The following is a 9,453-nucleotide window of genomic DNA, read 5'->3' on the forward strand; positions in this document are numbered from 1 at the left end:
GCATTTTGGAGTATAAGCCAGACCAATTATGTCCAAAGGCATCTTAAATAATTTAAAAATATGTATTTCTGCCAATGCTTAATATGCGGTAGGCTATGTATTGTAACAACATTTTAATGCAGTTTTTTTTCGTGCTATATATGCTTATGTGAATGCAATAAGCTTTAATATGCTTATGGGTGTTTTGAATGAATCATCACCTTAAAAAGCGCCGTCCATTTCGTCGTGTTAGACTTTGAAACAACATCCACAACTACCATGCTTTCCACTCAGTGTCATACTGTTGTTGAAATCAAATCAAATTGATTTATATAGCCCTTTGTACATCAGCTGATATCTCAAAGTGCTATACAGAAACCCAGCCTAAAACCCCAAACAGCAAGCAATGCAGGTGTAGAAGCACGGTGGCTAGGAAAAACTCCCTAGAAAGGCCAAAACCTAGGAAGAAACCTAGAGGAACCAGGCTATGTGGGGTGGCCAGTCCTCTTCTGGCTGTGCCGGGTGGAGATTTTAACAGAACATGGCCAAGATGTTCAAATGTTCATAAATGACCAGCATGGTCAAATAATAATAATCACAGGCAGAACAGTTGAAACTTGAGCAGCAGCACGGCCAGGTGGACTGGGGACAGCAAGAAGTCATGTCAGGTAGTCCTGAGGCATCGTCCTATGGCTCAGGTCCTCCGAGAGAGAGAAAGAAAGAGAGAATTAGAGAGAGCATACTTAAATTCACACAGGACACCGGATAAGACAGGAGAAGTACTCCAGAAATAACAAACTGACCCTAGCCCCTCGACACAAAAACTACTGCAGCATAAATACTGGAGGCTGAGACAGGAGGGGTCAGGAGACACTGTGGCCCCATCCGATGACACCCCCGGACAGGGCCAAACAGGAAGGATATAACCCCACCCACTTTGCCAAGGCACAGCCCCCACACCACTAGAGGGATATCTTCAACCACCAACTTACCATCCTGAGACAAGGCCGAGCCCACAAAGATCTCCGCCATGGCACAACCCAAAGGCGGGCGCCAACCCAGACAGGAAGATCACATCAGTGACTCAACCCACTCAAGTGACGCACCCCTCCTAGGGATGACATGAAAGAGCACCGGTAAGCCAGTGACTCAGCCCCTGTAATAGGGTTAGAGCAGAGAATCCCAGTGGAAAGAGGGGAACCAGTCAGGCAGAGACAGCAAGAGCGGTTCGTTGCTCTAGAGCCTTTCCGTTCACCTTCACACTCCTGGGCCAGACTACACTCAATCATATGACCCACTGAAGAGATGAGTCTTCAGTAAAGACTTAAAGGTTGAGACCGAGTTTGCGTCTCTCACATGGGTAGGCAGACCATTCCATAAAATGGAGCTCTATAGGAGAAAGCCCTGCCTCCAGCTGTTTGCTTAGAAATTCTAGGGACAATTAGGAGACCTGCGTCTTGTGACCGTAGCGTACGTGTAGGTATGTGTGGCAGGACCAAATCAGAGAGAGAGGTAGGAGCAAGCCCATGTAATGCTTTGTAGGTTAGCAGTAAAACCTTGAAATCAGCCCTTGCCTTGACAGGAAGCCAGTTTTTTGGTTCTAGTCAGGATTCTAGCAGCCGTATTTAGCACTAACTGAAGTTTATTTTGTGCTTTATCCAGGTAGCCGGAAAGTAGAAAGTAACAAAAGCATGGATAAATTTTTCTGCATCATTTCATCATGTTTCATTGAAATGTACAGCTGAGTGTCATCCGCATAGCAGTGAAAGTTAACATTATGTTTTCGAATGACATCCCCAAGAGGTAAAATATATAGTGAAAACAATAGTGGTCCTAAAACGGAACCTTGAGGAACTTACAGTTGATTGGTTTGTCCTCTGACAATTCACAGAGACAAACTGATATCTTTCTGACAGATAAGATCTAAACCAGGCCAGAACTTGTCCGTGTAGACCAAATTGGGTTTCCAATCTCTCCAAAAGAATGTGTTGATGAATGGTATCAAAATCAGCACTAAGGTCTAAATCAAATCAAATCAAATTTTATTTGTCACATACACATGGTTAGCAGATGTTAATGCGAGTGTAGCGAAATGCTTGTGCTTCTAGTTCCGACAATGCAGTAATAACGAGCAAGTAATCTAACTAACAATTCCAAAAAAAACTACTGTCATACACAGTGTAAGGGGATAAAGAATATGTACATAAGGATATATGAATGAGTGATGGTACAGAGCAGCATAGGCAAGATACAGTAGATGATATCGAGTACAGTATATACATATGAGATAAGTATGTAAACCAAGTGGCATAGTTAAAGTGGCTAGTGATACATGTATTACATAAGGATGCAGTCGATGATATAGAGTACAGTATCAACGTATGCATATGAGATGAACAATGTAGGGTAAGTAACATTATATAAGGTAGCATTGTTTAAAGTGGCTAGCGATACATTTACATAATTTCCCATCAATTCCCATGATTAAAGTGGCTGGAGTAGAGTCAGTGTCATTGACAGTGTGTTGGCAGTAGCCACTCAATGTTAGTGGTGGCTGTTTAACAGTCTGATGGCCTTGAGATAGAAGCTGTTTTTCAGTCTCTCGGTCCCAGCTTTGATGCACCTGTACTGACCTCGCCTTCTGGATGGCAGCGGGGTGAACAGGCAGTGGCTCGGGTGGTTGATGTCCTTGATGATCTTTATGGCCTTCCTGTAGCATCGGGTGGTGTAGGTGTCCTGGAGGGCAGGTAGTTTGCCCCCGGTGATGCGTTGTGCAGACCTCACTACCCTCTGGAGAGCCTTACGGTTGAGGGCGGTGCAGTTGCCATACCAGGCGGCGATACAGCCCGCCAGGATGCTCTCGATTGTGCATCTGTAGAAGTTTGTGAGTGCTTTTGGTGACAAGCCGAATTTCTTCAGCCTCCTGAGGTTGAGGAGGCGCTGCTGCGCCTTCCTCACGATGCTGTCTGTGTGAGTGGACCAATTCAGTTTGTCTGTGATGTGTATGCCGAGGAACTTAAAACTTGCTACCCTCTCCACTACTGTTCCATCGATGTGGATGGGGGTGTTCCCTCTGCTGTTTCCTGAAGTCCACAATCATCTCCTTAGTTTTGTTGACGTTGAGTGTGAGGTTATTTTCCTGACACCACACTCCGAGGGCCCTCACCTCCTCCCTGTAGGCCGTCTCGTCGTTGTTGGTAATCAAGCCTACCACTGTTGTGTCGTCCGCAAACTTGATGATTGAGTTGGAGCGTGCATGGCCACGCAGTCGTGGGTGAACAGGGAGTACAGGAGAGGGCTCAGAACGCACCCTTGTGGGGCCCCAGTGTTGAGGATCAGCGGGGAGGAGATGTTGTTGCCTACCCTCACCACCTGGGGGCGGCCCGTCAGGAAGTCAAGTACCCAGTTGCACAGGGCGGGGTCGAGACCCAGGGTCTCGAGCTTGATGACGAGCTTGGAGGGTACTATGGTGTTGAATGCCGAGCTGTAGTCGATGAACAGCATTCTCACATAGGTATTCGTCTTGTCCAGATGGGTTAGGGCAGTGTGCAGTGTGGTTGAGATTGCATCGTCTGTGGACCTATTTGGGCGGTAAGCAAATTGGAGTGGGTCAAGGGTGTCAGGTAGGGTGGAGGTGATATGGTCCTTGACTAGTCTCTCAAAGCACTTCATGATGACGGATGTGAGTGCTACGGGCGGTAGTCGTTTAGCTCAGTTACCTTAGCTTTCTTGGGAACAGGAACAATGGTGGCCCTCTTGAAGCATGTGGGAACAGCAGACTGGTATAGGGATTGATTGAATATGTCCGTAAACACACCGGCCAGCTGGTCTGCGCATGCTCTGAGGGCGCGGCTGGGGATGCCGTCTGGGCCTGCAGCCTTGCGAGGGTTAACACGTTTAAATGTCTTACTCACTTCGGCTGCAGTGAAGGAGAGACCGCATGTTTCCGTTGCAGGCCGTGTCAGTGGCACTGTATTGTCCTCAAAGCGGGCAAAAAAGTTATTTAGTCTGCCTGGGAGCAAGACATCCTGGTCCGTGACTGGGCTGGGTTTCTTCCTGTAGTCCGTGATTGACTGTAGACCCTGCCACATACCTCTTGTGTCTGAGCCGTTGAATTGAGATTCTACTTTGTCTCTGTACTGGCGCTTAGCTTGTTTGATAGCCTTGCGGAGGGAATAGCTGCACTGTTTGTATTCAGTCATGTTACCAGACACCTTGCCCTGATTAAAAGCAGTGGTTCGTGCCTTCAGTTTCACACGAATGCTGCCATCAATCCACGGTTTCTGGTTAGGGAATGTTTTAATCGTTGCTATGGGAACGACATCTTCAACGCACGTTCTAATGAACTCGCACACCGTATCAGCGTATTCGTCAATGTTGTTGTCTGACGCAATACGAAACATCTCCCAGTCCACGTGATGGAAGCAGTCTTGGAGTGTGGAGTCAGCTTGGTCGGACCAGCGTTGGACAGACCTCAGCGTGGGAGCTTCTTGTTTTAGTTTCTGTCTGTAGGCAGGGATCAACAAAATGGAGTCGTGGTCAGCTTTTCCGAAAGGGGGCGGGGCAGGGCCTTATATGCGTCGCGGAAGTTAGAGTAACAATGATCCAGGGTCTTTCCACCCCTGGTTGCGCAATCGATATGCTGATAAAATTTAGGGAGTCTTGTTTTCAGATTAGCCTTGTTAAAATCCCCAGCTACAATGAATGCAGCCTCCGGATAAATCGTTTCCAGTTTGCAGAGAGTTAAATAAAGTTCGTTCAGAGCCATCGATGTGTCTGCTTGGGGGGGGATATATACGGCTGTGATTATAATCGAAGAGAATTCTCTTGGTAGATAATGCGGTCTACATTTGATTGTGAGGAATTCTAAATCAGGTGAACAGAAGGATTTGAGTTCCTGTATGTTTCTTTCATCACACCATGTCACGTTGGCCATAAGACATACGCCCCCGCCCGTCTTCTTACCAGAAAGATGTTTGTTTCTGTCGGCGCGATGCGTGGAGAAACCCGCTGGCTGCACCGCTTCGGATTGCGTCTCTCCAGTTAGCCATGTTTCCGTGAAGCAAAGAACGTTACAGTCTCTGATGTCCCTCTGGAATGCTACCCTTGCTCGGATTTCATCAACCTTGTTGTCAAGAGACTGGACATTGGCAAGAAGAATGCTAGGGAGTGGTGCACGATGTGCCCGTCTCCGGAGTCTGACCAGAAGACCGCTTCGTTTCCCTCTTTTTCTGAGTCGTTTTTTTGGTCGCTGCATGTGATCCACTCCGTTACACTGGTTGTAAGGCAGAACACAGGATCCGCATCGCGAAAAACATATTCTTGGTCGTACTGATGGTGAGTTGACGCTGATCTTATATTCAGTAGTTCTTCTCGGCTGTATGTAAAGAAACCTAAGATGACCTGGGGTACTAGTGTAAGAAATAACACGTAAAAAAACTAAAAACTGCATAGTTTCCTAGGAACGCGAAGCGAGGCGGCCATCTCTGTCGGCGCCGGAAGTACTAGGAGCACGAGGAGGACAGATGCAAAGCCTCGGGGTCTGACGCCATTAAAAGGTAATTTACCACCTTCACAAGTGCAGTCTCAGTGCTATGATGGGGTCTAAAACCAGACTGAAGCATTTCGTATACATTGTTTGTCTTCAGGAAGGCAGTGAGTTGCTGCGCAACAGCCTTTTCTAAAATTTTTGAGAGGAATGGAAGATTCGATATAGGCCGATAGTTTTTTATATTTTCTGGGTCAAGGTTTGGCTTTTTCAAGAGAGGCTTTATTGCTGCCACTTTTAGTGAGTTTGGTACACATCCGGTGGATAGAGAGCCATTTATTATGTTCAACATAGGAGGGCCAAGCACAGGAAGCAGCTCTTTCAGTAGTTTAGTTGGAATAGGGTCCAGTATGCAGCTAGAAGGTTTAGAGGCCATGATTATTTTCATTATTGTGTCAAGAGATATAGTACTAAAACACTTGAGTGTCTCTCTTGATCCTAGGTCCTGGCAGAGTTGTGCAGACTCAGGACAACTGAGCTTTGAAGGAATACGCAGATTTAAAGAGGAGTCCGTAATTTGCTTTCTAATTATCATGATCTTTTCCTCAAAGAAATTCATGAATTTATAACTGCTGAAGTGAAAGCCATCCTCACTTGGGGAATGCTGCTTTTTAGTTAGCTTTGAGATAGTATCAAAAAGAAATTTCGGATTATTCTTATTTTCCTCAATTAAGTTGGAAAAATAGGATGATCGAGCAGCAGTAAGGGCTCTTCGATACTGCACGGTACTGTCTTTCCAAGCTAGTCTGAAGACTTCCAGTTTGGTGTGGCGCCATTTCCGTTCCAATTTTCTGGAAGCTTGCTTCAGAGCTCGGGTATTTTCTGTATACCAGGGAGATAGTTTCATATGAGAAATGTTTTTAGTTTTTAGGGGTGCAACTGCATCTAGGGTATTGCGCAAGGTTAAATTGAGTTCCTCAGTTAGGTGGTTAACTGATTTTTGTCCTCTGACGTCCTTGGGTAGACAGAGGGAGTTTGGAAGGGCATCAAGGAATCTTTGTGTTGTCTGAATATTTGCACAATTTTTGATGCTCCTTGGTTGGGGTCTGAGCAGATTATTTGTTGCAATTGCAAACCTAATAAAATGGTGGTCCGATAGTCCAGGATTATGAGGAAAAACAAGATCCACAAAATGTATTCCATGGGACAAAACTAGGTCCAGAGTATGACTGTGACAGTGAGTAGGTCCAGAGACATGTTGGACAAAACCCACTGAGTCGATGATGGCTCCGAAAGCCTTTTGGTGTGGGTCTGTGGACTTTTCCATGTGAATATTAAAGTCACCAAAAATTAGAATATTATCTGCTATGACTACAAGGTCCGATAGGAATTCAGGGAACTCAATGAGGAACACTGTATATGGCCTTAGGAGGCCTGTAAACAGTAGCTATAAAAAGTGATTGAGTAGGCTGTATAGATTTCATGACTAGAAGCTCAAAAGACAAAAAATACATTTTCTTTTTTGTAAATTGAAATTTGCTATTGTAAATGCACGGGGATATGGTCACTAGTGTAACCAGGAGGTGAGGCCTCATTTAACACAGTAAATTCATCAGGCTTAAGCCATGTTTCAGTCAGGCCAATCACATCAAGATTATGATCAGTGATTAGTTCATTGACTATAATTGCCTTTGAAGTAAGGGATCTAACATTAAGTAGCCCTATTTTGAGATGTGAGGTATCACGATCTCTTTCAATAATGACAGGAATGGAGGTGGTCTTTATCCTAGTGAGATTGCTAAGGTGAACACCGCCATGTTTAGTTTTGCCCAACCCAGGTCAAGGCACAGACACAGTCTCAATGGGGATAGCTGAGCTGACTACACTGACTGCTAGTGGCAGACTCCACTAAGCTGGTATGCTGGCTAACAGCCTGCTGCCTGGCCTGCACCCTATTTCATTGTGGAGCTAGAGGAGTTAGAGCCCTGTCTATGTTGGTAGATAAGATGAGAGCACCCCTCTAGCTAGGATGGAGTCCATCACTCCTCAGCAGGTCAGGCTTGGTCCTGTTTGTGGGTGAGTCCCAGAAAGAGGGCCAATTATCTATAAATTCTATCTTTTGGGAGGGGCAGAAAACAGTTTTCAACCAGCGATTGAGTTGTGAGACTCTGCTGTAGAGCTCATCACTCCCCCTAACTGGGAGGGGGCCAGAGACAATTACTCGATGCCGACACATCTTTCTAGCTGATTTACAGGCTGAAGCTATGTTGCGCTTGGTGACCTCTGACTGTTTCATCCTAACATCGTTGGTGCCGACGTGGATAACAATATCTCTACACTCTCTGCACTCGCCAGTTTTAGCTTTAGCCAGCACCATCTTCAGATTAGCCTTAACGTTGGTAGCCCTGCCCCCTGGTAAACAGTGTATGATCGCTGGATGATTTGTTTTAAGTCTAATGCTGCGGGTAATGGAGTCGCCAATGACTAGGGTTTTCAATTTGTCAGAGCTAATGGTGGGAAGCTTCGGCGTCTCAGACCCCGTAACGGGAGGAGTAGCGACAAGAGAAGGCTCGGCCTCAGACTCCGACTTTCAACCGGGAAAACCGGTTGAAAGTTTCTGTTGGCTGAATGAACGACACTGATTGAGCATTCCTACAGCATTTGCCTCCAGAAACCATGAGAAAGTTGTCCGGCTGTGGGGACCGTGCGAGGGGATTTATACTAACGTTACTATCTGTACTTACTGGTGGCACAGATGCTGTTTCATCCTTTCCTACACTGAAATTACCCTTGCCTAACGATTGCGTCTGAAGCTGGGCTTGCAGCACAGCTATTCTCGCCGTAAGGCGATCGTTCTCCTGTATATTATGAGTACAGCGACTGCAATTAGAAGGCATCATGATGTTAATGTTACTACTTAGCTTCGGCTGTTGGAGGTCCTGACGAACCATGTCCAGATGAAGCGTCCGGAGTGAGAAAGTTGAATGAAAAAAAGTTGAGTGAGGAAAAAATAATATAAACGGTAATTAAAAAGTAAAAAATGAATAGTTGTCAGGTAGCAAAGTTTAGGTTGCCAACAAAACGAACAGCAACACGTAAACAAGTCTGCAAGTTGTGACTGGAAATTGATAACTGACATTGATGTGATCTTTAAAAACACATACTGTTTTGATATGTGTTTGATGTGATTTGTGATCGCATTTGCAATGTCAGCGTGGTTAGAGGGACAGTCGAGCCCTAATTTCCAGGCCATTAGCGAGTTGGGTACTACCAAAGCATGTCCAGAGTACATAAGAGGAGATGACTGTGACTCAACTGTCACGTGGAATTTTACTGCGGTCACAACCCATGACCACCAGTGGGGTGGTAATACGGTCACCTCAGCAGCTCGACGTGAGAGAAGGAAACAGGACCTCAAATGGATTTGAAATCTTTGCTCACAACCCGTTGCACCTAAATCTGTTCTGAACATGATGGAGGCTGGCCAGGGGTATTGAAGGGCACAGAAAGTAATCTGAGGGAAGGCAGTTAAAAAAAACAACTAGGCTGTTCAGATGAAGCAAAGGGAAAAGAAAGGGGAAAACTATAGAAATAGTTATATTTCTGTGGGGAAAGTATGATATAGAACAGAATACTGTCGAACAAATACTTGAGTCTGCTGTCCTGGTTTTTGTCTCTTGTCCTTGCATGACTTGAAGATCGCAGACAAAAAGTATGTGGTGAGTCTGAATGCACTCTTGTGCGTGTGTGTAGCCGTGTTCAAATCTGTGATGCATTGTGGGTAAATTGTGGCTGACTGACTGATTTACAAATAACAATGAGTAGTTATTTACGATGCAAGGTTTGATGGATCAGTCAGTCCGTAGTCGCCTGCAATGTCAGCTGCAATGTCGAACAAGCCCCGTGTGTGTGTGTGTGTGTGCGCGTATATGTGATTGCTTGTTTACATTCACACACATGTTCATTTGGTAATCATCTCAGCCAAG

The sequence above is a fragment of the Oncorhynchus tshawytscha genome, linkage group LG12 (genome assembly GCF_018296145.1).
Source record: "Oncorhynchus tshawytscha isolate Ot180627B linkage group LG12, Otsh_v2.0, whole genome shotgun sequence".
Classification (NCBI taxonomy): Eukaryota; Metazoa; Chordata; class Actinopteri; order Salmoniformes; family Salmonidae; genus Oncorhynchus; species Oncorhynchus tshawytscha.